Source organism: Schistocerca piceifrons, chromosome 2 (assembly GCF_021461385.2).
Source record: "Schistocerca piceifrons isolate TAMUIC-IGC-003096 chromosome 2, iqSchPice1.1, whole genome shotgun sequence".
Classification (NCBI taxonomy): domain Eukaryota; kingdom Metazoa; phylum Arthropoda; class Insecta; order Orthoptera; family Acrididae; genus Schistocerca; species Schistocerca piceifrons.
Window position 1 is genome coordinate 354531884 of NC_060139.1, and position 14180 is coordinate 354546063.

Genomic DNA, 14180 nt, shown 5'->3' on the forward strand with positions numbered 1-14180 from the left:
CATATCCTTTGAGAACACGGTGATGTCATCCAAATATACCACGCAAGTTTTAGCATTAAACCACGTAGGACCCCATTTAAGTACATCTGGAACGTGGCTGGTGAGTTTCTCAGCTCGGACAGCGTCCTTCTATAAGGTCCTCCATGAAGGCGGTCTTTTGTATGTTTCTTGGACTACCTCTGACTAGTGATGCCTGCTTCTTAGATCCACGGCTATTAAGTACTAAAGTTTCCGTAATTTTCTGGATAGGATGTACATCCATGGCAGTTTTCATATTCAGGTAGTTGCAATCTCAAAAGAATCTCTATCTAGTATCAGCTAGCGACTTTTTCGGAATGATGACAACTCCTGCCCCCAATGAGCTATCACCGTACTCTGTTTACCTTCCACCAACTGCTGTGTCATAAGCCCTCCATTATGGGTCAGTGATACTCTGCTATGCAGTACGGCTTTCTGTAAACTGGACATATTACTTGTAGGTGTATGGTGCCGGGTAACTGGTGTTACATTCACGGTACACTCGTGAAATGGTCGTACGGGAAAATCCCCATTTCATCGCTGCTTTGGAGATGCTGTGTCCCATTTGTCGTGCGCCGACTGTAACACCGCGTTCAAACTCATTTAAATCTTGATAATCTTCCATTGCTGCAGCAGCAACCGATCTAACAACTGCTCCATATCCTGCCTGTTTACATATCTCTGTATTTGAATACGCGTACTATACCAGTTTCTTGGGCGCTTCAGTGTCTACCAAGGCAACGGCCTTGCCCCAGTGGATACACCTGTTCTCATCAGATCACCGAAGTTAAGCGCAGCCGGGCGTGACCGGCACTTGTGTGGGTGACCATCTGGGCTGCCACGCGCTGTTGTCATTTTTCGGGGTGCGCTCAGCCTCGTGATGCCAACTGAGGACCTACTCGACTGAATAGGAGCGGTTCCGGTCAAAGAAAACCATCATAACGACCGGGAGTGTGGTGTGCTGACCACACGCCCCTCCTACCCGCATCCTCAGCTAAGGATGACACGGTGGTCGGATGGCCCCGATGAGCTACTAATGGCCTGAAGACAGAGTGCTTTTTTTTCAGTGAATGTCTGTAAATTTGTTACATTCACTGGTTCATTTTGTCTTGTTACAGTATAAATACCTCTAACAAATGTGTTTGAGAGTAAGTATTAGTAAGTATTATTTTGACCCTAACGTGAAACATTGTGGATTAGCACTATCGGCCGGCCGGAGTGGCTGAGCGGTTCTAGGCGCTTCAGTCTGGAACCGTGCGACCGCTACTGCTCAGAGCCATTTGATTAGCACAATCTTTGACCTGTTTTATTCTTCTACAGATGTTTCTGGGTGTATTTATTTTTAGGAAGGAACGTAGTTTACAGCTACTAAAAGAAAAGTTCCAAGCAGACGACAATGTCAATGAAGGTGGAACATCAAGTCAATGTAGACTTTTTAAACCTTTCTTTTTTTTTAAAAAAAAAAAAAAAAAAAAGGTAAGAGGCAGTTCTGTACTGAAGACCATCAGGCGAATAATGAAGATAATGAAGATCCAAACATGCGTTATTAGTGTTGTGACTACACGAAGGAAAAACTCACATACTTTTTTCCTGGGTGTTTTCATAAACTGAATTGTAGTTTATTTATATGAGATGTTATGGTTACCTTTTGTTTTGTTTTCTAAACCTTGAACCACTACAGGAAATCTGACATTGTTACTTTTTTCTATAGTATACCGATTTCTGATACAAGATAGTAAGTCACATCTTTGCTGTCAAAACACTTCCAAGTATGTTTTTTTTTTTTTGTTTGTTTTTTTTTTTTTTTTTTTTTTTTGCGACAGTGCTAACTCGCAATATTGGGGACAATCTTACAAGTTGTAAACAGTTTTCTAGAATGAGATTTTCACTCTGCAGCGGAGTGTGCGCTGATATGAAACTTCCTGGCAGATTAAAACTGTGTGCCTGACCGAGACTCGAACTCGGCACCTTTGCTTTTCGCGGGCAAGTGCTCTACCATCTGAGCTACCGAAGCACGACTCATGGCTGGTCCTCACAGCTTTACTTCTGCCAATATCTCGTCTCCTACCTTCCAAACTTTACAGAAGCTCTCCTGCGAACCTTGCAGAACTAGCACTCCTGAAAGAAAGGATACTGCGGAGACATGGCTTAGACACAGACTGGGGGCAAAGGTCCCGATTTAGAGTCTTGGTCGGACACACAGTTTTAATCTGCCAGGAAGTTTCAGTTTTCTAGAACCGCAATTTTACTCACATTGCAGGAAACAGTGTAACAATTTGTAGAACAAGTTACAAATAAGTACATTGTGATATTCGATTTCCATATGAAATGAAACATGCACCACACAGTAAGTTAAAACTATGCTTTCGCTTGTGCAATTACCGACTCCTTCAATTCTTCTCTCTAATAAGTAACATCACACAACATCAAAAAATACATCATAGGTAGAGTGACATGTATGAAGAAAGCGATCTTTAATAAAATACCTATTAATGTGGAAATACGTATTAATATGGAAATGTATGTACAGTGTAGAACTATGAAAGTGAAACAGATACATGGGAAGTCTGGAGAAGAAAACACTGAAAATATTTGAAATTTGATGCCATTGAAGAACGTTAAAAATTAAGTGGACAAATTAAGTGCGAAAAAAGTATACGTGAGAAAAGAAGAAGACCCTCAAGCAGTTCAGTGGGCATCTGCTACGGTATTTGTATATACACTCCTGGAAATTGAAATAAGAACACCGTGAATTCATTGTCCCAGGAAGGGGAAACTTTATTGACACATTCCTGGGGTCAGATACATCACATGATCACACTGACAGAACCACGGGCACATAGACACAGGCAACAGAGCATGCACAATGTCGGCACTAGTACAGTGTATATCCACCTTTCGCAGCAATGCAGGCTGCTATTCTCCCATGGAGACGATCGTAGAGATGTTGGATTTAGTCCTGTGGAACAGCTTGCCATGCCATTTCCACCTGGCGCCTCAGTTGGACCAGCGTTCGTGCTGGACGTGCAGACCGCGTGAGACGACGCTTCATCCAGTCCCAAACATGCTCAATGGGGGACAGATCCGGAGATCTTGCTGGCCAGGGTAGTTGACTTACACCTTCTAGAGCACGTTGGGTGGCACGGGATACATGCGGACGTGCATTGTCCTGTTGGAACAGCAAGTTCCCTTGCCGGTCTAGGAAAGGTAGAACGGTGGGTTCGATGACGGTTTGGATGTACCGTGCACTATTCAGTGTCCCCTCGACGATCACCAGTGGTGTACGGCCAGTGTAGGAGATCGCTCCCCACACCATGATGCCGGGTGTTGGCCCTGTGTGCCTTGGTCGTATGCAGTCCTGATTGTGGCGCTCACCTGCACGGCGCCAAACACGCATACGACCATCATTGGCACCAAGGCAGAAGCGACTCTCATCGCTGAAGACGACACGTCTCCATTCGTCCCTCCATTCACGCCTGTCGCGACACCACTGGAGGCGGGCTGCGCGATGTTGGGGCGTGAGCGGAAGACGGCCTAACGGTGTGTGGGACCGTAGCCCAGCTTCATGGAGACGGTTGCGAATGGTCCTCGCCGATACCCCAGGAGCAACAGTGTCCCTAATTTGCTGGGAAGTGGCGGTGTGGTCCCCTACGGCACTGCGTAGGATCCTACGGTCTTGGCGTGCATCCGTGCGTCGCTGTGGTCTGGTCCCTGGTCGACGGGCACGTGCACCTTCCGCCGACCACTGGCGACAACATCGATGTACTGTGGAGACCTCACGCCCCACGTGTTGAGCAATTCGGCGGTACGTCCACCCGGCCTCCCGCATGCCCACTATACGCCCTCGCTCGAAGTCCGTCAACTGCACATACGGTTCACGTCCACGCTGTCGCGGCATGCTACCAGTGTTAAAGACTGCGATGGAGCTCCGTATGCCACGGCAAACTGGCTGACACTGACGGCGGCGGTGCACAAATGCTGCGCAGCTAGCGCCATTCGACGGCCAACACCGCGGTTCCTGGTGTGTCCGCTGTGCCGTGCGTGTGATCATTGCTTGTACAGCCCTCTTGCAGTGTCTGGAGCAAGTATGGTGGATCTGACACACCGGTGTCAATGTGTTCTTTTTTCCATTTCCAGGAGTGTAGTTGATTAGGCGCTCCAAAGAACAATAAGAGTGAACAAAGCCAAGAACACATGTTGAATGCAGTAGCTAAAAAGAGGTGGAAAGATCATCGCAAGGTAAGAAAACAAATAGAGGATGGCATCAAAGTACTCGAGGATTAAAAATGTAAACAAAAACAACCTCTCGATGGAACTGTAGCCTGCTAAGTTGATTGTTCTTTAATTTCAGTGCACAAAAAGGAAAACAGAAGTATTAAAAATGGTTCAAATGTCTCTAAGCTCTGTGGTACTTAACATGTGAGGTCATCAGTCCCCTAGACTTAGAACTACTTAAACCTAACAAACCTAAAGACATCACGCACATCCACGTCCGAGGCAGGATTCGAACCTGCGACCATAGCAGCCACCTGGCTCCGGACTGAAGCGCCTAGAACCGCTCGGCCACAGCGGCCGGCACAGAAGTAATACCCTTAATTACAGGCCCTATTAGTGACATCGATGTACAGAAAAATTTTGAAACATATACTGCATTTGAACATAATCGAATACATCAAAGAAAATGATTTTACGTCACGTAACCAGCTCGGATTCAGAAAATGTCGTTCTTGTGAAACACTACTGGTTCTGTATTGACACGAAGTAATGAATGCTATCGGCAGGGGACCTCAGAAACGTTCCATATTCCTAGGTATCCAAAAGGCTTTTTATAGCGATCCTCATAAGCACCTTCTAATCTAATTCCATGTCTATGGAGTACTGTCTCACTTGTGCGACTGGATTCGAGATTTTCTGTCAGAAAGGTCATAGTTCTTAGTAACTGAACAGGAGTGACATGCAGTGTTCCCCAACAAATATAATCAATATAAACGATGTAATCTACACAAACGGTTTAGTAGACGATGTGAGGAGCGTTCTTATATTGTTTACAGGTGATGCTGTCGTTTTCTGTATAGTGAAGTCATCAGAAGATCAAAACGAATTGCAAAATAATTTAGATATGATATCTGTATGGTGCGAAAAGCGACCATAGCTGTAAACAATAATAACTGTGAAGCACTCCATATGAGTATTAAAAAAGCGTTAAATTTTGCTTACAGAATAAACATACAAATTTAAATGCTGTCGATTCAACTAAATACCCTGGGAACACACGTGAATTGGCAGCTTCGTAAAGTCAATCTGCACATGTGTGCTTTACACAGAGAAAGTACTACGTACATCCCTCAGAATTACTATTATTATTCACGTATGGGGCCAGCAGGACCACGCGAGGTACAATCCATCAGTGTCACGTTTGACGTTTGGCCTTTCTTTGAGCCCAAATTTGTTTCATTCTTTCAGAATGAAGTCTCTTTCTTTCATCAGACAACGGTGTTCAAGTCCGTTTTCTAATTTCCCTCTGACCAACTTTCCGATCAAATATCTTTTGTCTCAAAGTTTTCCTGTCTGTAAGGTCTGCCTGAGTTATACCGGCTGCTTTAAGATCCTCCTTAATCGCAGCAATCTATTTCATTGGCTCAGTTTTGGCCTCGCTTCTGTTTTCGCAGAATTCTACTATTTGTTTTGTCAACCTAGTGAGTGCCATGCTTTTAATGTACCCATAAAATTTAATTCTTAGTTTTCTCTCTATATTCTTCTATATCCTTATTACTTCTCAGCCTATAAGTTTCTCCATCAGTAGTTTTAGGGCCTAATATTTTCCTAATAATCTTTCTTTCTTTCTTTCTTTTGCATTTCTTCAATATCCCTCTTCCCATTTAAAGTTAAAGTTTCTGCTCCAGAAAGACATTCGGGTTTGATTACAGTGCTGTAATGTCTTAGTTTTCTGAATTTAGAAAGTTATCTTTTTATTACAATAATTTTGTGTTAATCTGAATGCAGTTGCCATCTTTTGACAGCGAACTTCTGTTGCAGCTTTTTCCAAACCGTTTTCTTGCATGATTTCTCCCGAGTATTTAAACTGAGATACCCTTCCTATTTTTCCATATTTCGTGTTCAAAAACTTTGGTGCTTGTTTGTTGCATGTCATGTATTCCGTTTTTTCGAGTGATATTTGTAGTCCTACCTCTCCCGAGACTTCTTTATGAATTTCGGTTTGTTTTTGAGCTGTGGTAACATCCCTAGTTAAAACTGCCAGATCATCTACAAAGGTGAGGCAGTCTAAATATCACTCCTACCTATTTTGTTGGTCTATATTTTGAATCGACTTTCGCTCTCGCCATTCTGTAATTACCTTTTCCAAAACAAAGTTAAACAGTAATGGAGAGAGTCCATTTCCCTGTCTAACGCCAGTTTTTATTTCAAATGGCTCGGAAATCTCTCCCATGAATTTAACTTTAGAGCTAGTGTCGGTAACGTTTTCTTAATCAGTGTTAGAGTTTTATTGGAAAAGAGATTCATGATCAACTGAGTCGTAAGCCTTTTAAAATCCACAAATGTACATACAGTATTGTTACTAGAAATCCTTTGATGTCTGAGAATTAGTTTTAAAGCAAGAATTTGTTCAGGACAGGATCTGTTTGGTCTAAAGCCTGCTCGGTATTCACCAATTTTAGGTTCTAACTGTTCTTCGGCTCGATCAAGTAAACACTGCGAGAGAATTTTGTATGTGACTGGGAGGAGAGAGATTCCTCGGTGATTGTTAATATCGGTCCTATCCCCTTTCTTATTCAATGGATGAATTAGGGCAGTTTTCCAATCCTCAGGTATTTTCTTGTTTGTCAGATATGTCCTATTGGTTGAGTTTATAGCATTAGGGCCAGATGATTGTAGTGATTCTGAGATTATATCGTCTTCTCCGGATGCTATATTGTTTTTAAGTCTCTTAATTTGTTTAGTTATTTCGATTCCATCAGGTGCTTTAGAGTTAGGGTTGGTGTTATTAATTTGCTGTGATTGGAATTTATTCGCTGGTTCTGGACAGTTCAGTAGTTTCAAAATAATTAGCACGTACCTTTCAAATTTCCTGGTTGTTAAGAGCCAAGCTGCCATATTCATTTTTGAAACAAAGGCTTTGAGGTTGGTAACCACTTAGTTTTGTTTTGAATTTTTTATAAAAGTTTCTTGTATTGTTCTTTCGAAAACCTTTTCCGATTTCCAAAAGGGGTGCAATTCGTAGTTTCTTTTAGTCTGTCGTATTATTTAGATGTTTCCTTTCTCACAGTTAGAAAGGTGATGAGCTTTTTTCAGTTTTATTACTATTCCAACCTCTCAATGCCTCACGCCTACACTTAACTGCTGTTTCACAATCCGCGTTCCACCAAGGGTGTTTTTGTTTCTTTCGAAGCGGAATTAAATTTTGCGCTGTTTTGATGTACTTTTCTTTTAAGCTTCGCCAATTGTTGGATTGTTTTTTGTCAAGTTCACTTGTTAGACTTGGGATTATTTTAGCGGTGTCAAATTTTGGAATAACAATTTTTGTTTTGAAGAGTTTCTGAGGCTGAAGTTTTACTTTTATTCGCGTTAAATAATGGTCAGAATCGATATTAGTTCCTATCCTAACTTGGACATTTAAAATTTGATTGTAGTTAGGGTATGAAATTGCTACATAATCGATTTGAAAGTATCCAATAAAGGTATTGGGCCCCCCTTCCCAGGTTATTTTGTTCAGAATGGTTCTTTTTAAAATGTGCTGAAACGATTTTAAGGTTAAAATTTTTCCATATTTCAACAAGTCTTTGGCCATTTTGGTTTTTCCATTGATGCGCAGAAAATCCACCCACCGTTTTCTTATATTTTTTCTCTTTACCTAATTCAGCATTAAAATAACCCATTAAAATTTTAGCATGGTTTGAGGGAATTTTCGAGATGATACTTTCTAATGTTTCCCAAGCTTCATTAACTTCAGCACGTTTTTTACGGTTATCCTCATTGACTAGAATATGGACATTAATTAAAGCGTATGCTTTATTTTCGCATTTAAGAGAAATTGTCATTAGTCTATTATTTATAGGTTTTACCTCCGTTACAGAGTTTAAAATATTTTTGGTGACTGCAAAAGCAACTCCCAGATGGGGCGCATTATTAACTATTCTTTTATCAGTTTTACTTTTAAAAAGACGATAATTGCCGAAACCCATGGTGTTATTGTCCGTCATTCGTGTTTCTTGAAGTGCCAAAATTTGAACTTTCTGTTCTTTTAATGTATCTCCCAACTTATGAAGTTTACCTGGTTGCAAAAGTGTTTGTATGTTAAGTGTTGCAAAAAAAAAAAGTATTTGTTTTGGTTTTAACTTGACCAGAGGACTCCGACTTCCTCTGCTGAATCACATTGCATTTTAACCTGGCCGCTCCAGAATCCGAAAGACTAGTTGCGCCAGTAATATCGGCGGTGGACTGACCGTCTGGGGTATAATTGTGATTATCAAAATGCTCCGTGATGATTGCACCTGGTATGGAGTGGGTTAAGTAGACTCATTGGGTGAACTCAGAATGTTAAGACTGGAAGGGTTAGTTCCATAATATGAATTTCAGCCCCACCACTGGTGAACAGACCACTTCGCCGCTTGCTACAACACAGACGCAAAGTGGATTTGGTATTGTTTCTCCATTAGGTTCGTTGGGAGTTAGGATTGCTCTGCCGCCTTTGAGACCGTTGACCGGGCTTCACCTGTAACCGTAGGCAGGGGCCCCCACAGAGTGCTACCATTCGGAGCCAGATGGACCCAGGTTTTTTTTGCGAGGTGTTACTCCTTTCCCATCTCCTTCCTCATCACTTGCGAGATGAGGCCCCGTGCTTGGGACCGGCAGTGGTGGACTTCCCTCGGAATTATTAAAGAAATTTCTAGCAATCCATTTGTACGAAATTCTGTATAGCTTTTTGTAACGGTAATAGTTAACGACTATGAATTTCAGCTTCATACCTACAGTAATTTCTGAAATACGCAGAACCACTTAAAACACATCATTTACGACAATCCATGTAAATAACTTCCTAACTTGATGATGATTTATATAAAAATCGGTGATGAACTTCAACTTAATGCTTTTCACTACTCACACAACAAACAGCCATCTGGTTAAAACGCTAAAATTTGCTAATATTCCAAGATGCTACTCCAGGCGGGAGTAAAAATAACGGTGCGCAACGGAAAAATAATAAACGCTAAAATGAAGATCTGGCCCTGTCTCACTAACCCCTGAAGCTGATCTTAGGATCTCTTAATACACTTTAACATATAAATTACAACTTAAACATAAATGAATGATTAAGGCAACTAATACACTCCTGGAAATGGAAAAAAGAACACATTGACACCGGTGTGTCAGACCCACCATACTTGCTCCGGACACTGCGAGAGGGCTGTACAAGCAATGATCACACGCACGGCACAGCGGACACACCAGGAACCGCGGTGTTGGCCTTCGAATGGCGCTAGCTGCGCAGCATTTGTGCACCGCCGCCGTCAGTGTCAGCCAGTTTGCCGTGGCATACGGAGCTCCATCGCAGTCTTTAACACTGGTAGCATGCCACGACAGCGTGGACGTGAACCGTATGTGCAGTTGACGGACTTTGAGCGAGGGCGTATAGTGGGCATGCGGGAGGCCGGGTGGACGTACCGCCGAATTGCTCAACACGTGGGGCGTGAGGTCTCCACAGTACATCGATGTTGTCGCCAGTGGTCGGCGGAAGGTGCACGTGCCCGTCGACCTGGGACCGGACCGCAGCGACGCACGGATGCACGCCAAGACCGTAGGATCCTACGCAGTGCCGTAGGGGACCGCACCGCCACTTCCCAGCAAATTAGGGACACTGTTGCTCCTGGGGTATCGGCGAGGACCATTCGCAACCGTCTCCATGAAGCTGGGCTACGGTCCCGCACACCGTTAGGCCGGCTTCCGCTCACGCCCCAACATCGTGCAGCCCGCCTCCAGTGGTGTCGCGACAGGCGTGAATGGAGGGACGAATGGAGACGTGTCGTCTTCAGCGATGAGAGTCGCTTCTGCTTGGTGCCAATGATGGTCGTATGCGTGTTTGGCGCCGTGCAGGTGAGCGCCACAATCAGGACTGCATACGACCGAGGCACACAGGGCCAACACCCGGCATCATGGTGTGGGGAGCGATCTCCTACACTGACCGTACACCACTGGTGATCGTCGAGGGGACACTGAATAGTGCACGGTACATCCAAACCGTCATCGAACCCATCGTTCTACCATTCCTAGACCGGCAAGGGAACTTGCTGTTCCAACAGGACAATGCACGTCCGCATGTATCCCGTGCCACCCAACGTGCTCTAGAAGGTGTAAGTCAACTACCCTGGCCAGCAAGATCTCCGGATCTGTCCCCCATTGAGCATGTTTGGGACTGGATGAAGCGTCGTCTCACGCGGTCTGCACGTCCAGCACGAACGTTGGTCCAACTGAGGCGCCAGGTGGAAATGGCATGGCAAGCCGTTCCACAGGACTACATCCAGCATCTCTACGATCGTCTCCATGGGAGAATAGCAGCCTGCATTGCTGCGAAAGGTGGATATACACTGTACTAGTGCCGACATTGTGCATGCTCTGTTGCCTGTGTCTATGTGCCTGTGGTTCTGTCAGTGTGATCATGTGATGTATCTGACCCCAGGAATGTGTCAATAAAGTTTCCCCTTCCTGGGACAATGAATTCACGGTGTTCTTATTTCAATTTCCAGGAGTGTAGTACTAAATGATAAACGTTGTTTCTACTTATTTAATTATTGTAGATTTTAAAAAAACTATTCATAACAAAGTTTACATTTCCTAAGTAAAATTACTAATCGATTGACGAACTGTGCCCCTTATTATGACTGCGCGATCTAAGTTCAATAACGCGAAATGACTGACATCATCTGCGTACCAAACACCAGAAGACACTACTTGCAAAGATGATCTACAGTGGTGCGGAATCTCAGTAGAAATAAACTAACGTGATCACAGCTATCTAGCTTTTATAGCCCTAATAAGTCAAAGCAATTTGCGATATCACAGTATGTACTGCGTCCGGTGAGTCGAAGTAATGGTTCTCGTACTCGTCTGCGACGATGGAAGAACTCCAGCCACAAATAAACTCTTTCAAACACTACGACGGCAGAAGGCGGCCCTCTGACTAATATACCCTAAGAATGTCTTCTCCTCTCTGTGTTCTACAGACGAGAAACGCGAACTCCCAGCCACAAGGACGGAGTTCAAATAACGTCTCAACGCAAGTATAGGCAGATGAGGTGATCGCACTTACTGAACGCTGCGTACTCAACCTGGAGGTGAAGTCCAGAATCGTATAGGTTCGCAACAGTACAGTGCCTAACTGTTTTTGCTATAAATTCTCCTGAGAGCAAAGCCAGCAAGTCCGTCTGTACCAACAAAGCTGATACCGCGCGGCCGTCACACATGGGCGCTCACAACGGAAGAACTCTTCTCTCCACCGCTGGCTTCCCAGCAAGGCTCAGCTCCCCACCATCATAATTCCGAGAACGAATCGTATTCCCAAAACCACAAAATACTCTCCTTCTCTCAACCATATTTAAGTCTTTTGTCGTCCAGCGCGGAAAGTTTGCGAGGAAAAACCTATACTCGTACGATGGTACACTTCTGAGTAAAAATCCTTGAAAATAACCCAGCCTGCGTGGTTTACGAGGTGCCGTTTCTTCGTTCCTCTCAGCTGCGTCCAAGATTTTCAGCGTTCGGAAATATTATCCGGTTATCCTTCCTGCCCTACTACAATAGCAGCCAGCCATCACCCTATTGTGCTCCAGAGCTCAGGTGCCACGACGTCTGTCTAGCTACTTCCTGTGTTTAAGCAGGACCAACACCTGTGCGGGCCTTCCACCCAGAGCTTGAGTTCTGCCGGCCGTTTCATCTCCACTGGCGTTCCAACCTCTACTAGTATAGGCAATCATTCATTACGCCATTTTTATAAAAAGACACTCCGTCACCTTTCATGCAATAAGCGTTAACAATTATTTACAATGTGTACGTGACAATGTCAGTCTCCTTTAAATATTCATATGTACGATGTACAAACTATCAAATGATATCTCTTTGTGGTTGTAGTTCACGGCAAAGTATGTGGATGAGTGCTTGTAAGGTACTAAATTATAGCCACCTTATAATATTTGCAGATTCAGACTGCCATCATTCTTTCATCTGTTGAATGACGTGACCGTCACATTTTGCTGAGCAGTATTTAATTATTTTTGTGCTCATTTTTTGAACTCTGGAAGAAAGCTTCAGAACATGTGGTTACGAGATAAGCGAGCCCAGGTGTTTACTCCATGGGCTGGCTTGATCACGTGCCAATCACAGAGGCTCTACAAAAGCGAAATGGGTCCCTAGGGTACTGCACTTCACAGAAGTGGTTACGATAAGTCACTGCTCCACTCTTTGATGGTAAATGCGGTTTTCTGCTTTGAAGGCATTTGCCAGTAAGAAACTTCAGGTCCACAGAGTATAACTACACATGACAAATTCAACACCCTATATGAAGATCGAAGAACGAGCCACCATGGGACTCCTTGGTTACCGTGAGAAAACTCGTTGCCTTTCCCTCCAAATCTTGTTATCCAATCAACAGAGTCTTGCCTGCCACCGTGCCTGGGCGCGAAGGCCTAAACTAATGAATGGAACAAGTTAGCAGCCGATACAAATCTCTTGCCTGTTAAGCTGCGTTCTGTAAGCCAAGAATCGCAAATTTCAGCAGGAATCCACTGTAATCACATAGATAAAGCGAAATTCTCGCTGGCCATTGTGACTGTGACTGGATGTCCGTCCCTCCAAGTAGAGTTTTTCAAGAAGTTGGGAGTTAGGTTAAGAGGGGGAGAATTTTGGACTCCTGTCGTGAGGAAGAGGTCTGGAGCACTCGTGGTCCAGAGGTCTTTTGGTGCACCCTTTTTCTCCCACCTTCTCGGCTGTCCTTATACGGTGCTGACTGGCACGTTCTGGCGCCCATTTTTGTTTAAGTGTCACATTTCTATTGGCGCTATCCACATCCTGAGCAGCTCACAGTTTGGGGGATATGCTCCGCAACTTGAGATGCCTGATTAACTGTATTGTTTCGTAGGCCTTAGACTCTTTTACTTTGCATTTGCGAGCTGCACAGACTAGGAAATCCTGTAGCATTTCCCAGCCAGTCCTCCATATAGGAGAGGTACCCCCTCATTCTGCTAACGGAACATTCATTATCAAACTGAGCTTCTAGACAGCTTCCTGTTTCAGTATTTTAGGCGATTTTGTGCCAGTCAACATTATTAGACTTAATAGTCATTTTGTTGAAAACTTGTTCTCCATCATTTTAATATGGGATACGTCGATATTTTATTTAAGGTGGCAGAATAAATGAAGGTCAATTTCGCACCTTACATAAGAGTTTTATACATCGTATCGGGAAGGTGAATATAACACCTAACGTACCTTGGCGGCAATGAGCAGATTTGCCTGTAAGTATGTAATGCAAAAGGGATGACACTCAATCGACAGTAATAACACACACTTCCCATATAATGCATGTCAATGAGCAGAAGGTGAAACGAGCAGTGAGAGGAAACGTTTCGTGTGGAAGCCAGCGCGGGCAGAAGCAGAGGCATTAATGGAAAGCTCTTAAGGGGAGCGTCCCGCGACGGATCAGCGACGGGTGACGTATACTACAGAGAGAGTAGTAGGCCAGCAGAAGTAGGCCAGAAAGAAGCTTTAGAAAACTGTGTTTCGGAATTCCAAATGGATACGAACAAAACCAGTGACGCAGTTGATCACGTGAACAGCAAATGGTGCACATGTGAGTGGGCATGAAACGTCCGACTGGCGGAAATGAACTAGGAAAGAGTAAAGTGCCGAGATTTTAACGCAGTTCAATGATAGAGCCCTTGCGATGGATAGAGAGAGTTTCCACAAAACAAGAGGAACGCTCCTATTGGTCGAAAAAGTCCGTGACAAGGAGAACGAAAGAACCCAGGTGGGGAGAGATTTCGGCTATGAGAAAGACGAGAGCGAAATTTTAGCGGACTCTTCTCTGAACTGGAGTCAAGTGCAGAACAGGGCACATAACGCTCTGTACAAAGCACAGGATAAATTTGAGTGAACAC

General features: G+C 43.9%; 1 pseudogene; it reads left to right on the forward strand.

The window, feature by feature from the left end:
- The first annotated feature begins 754 nt into the window (after positions 1-754).
- On the forward strand, positions 755-872 carry LOC124778444 (annotated as a pseudogene).
- Positions 873-14180: the final 13308 nt, after the last annotated feature.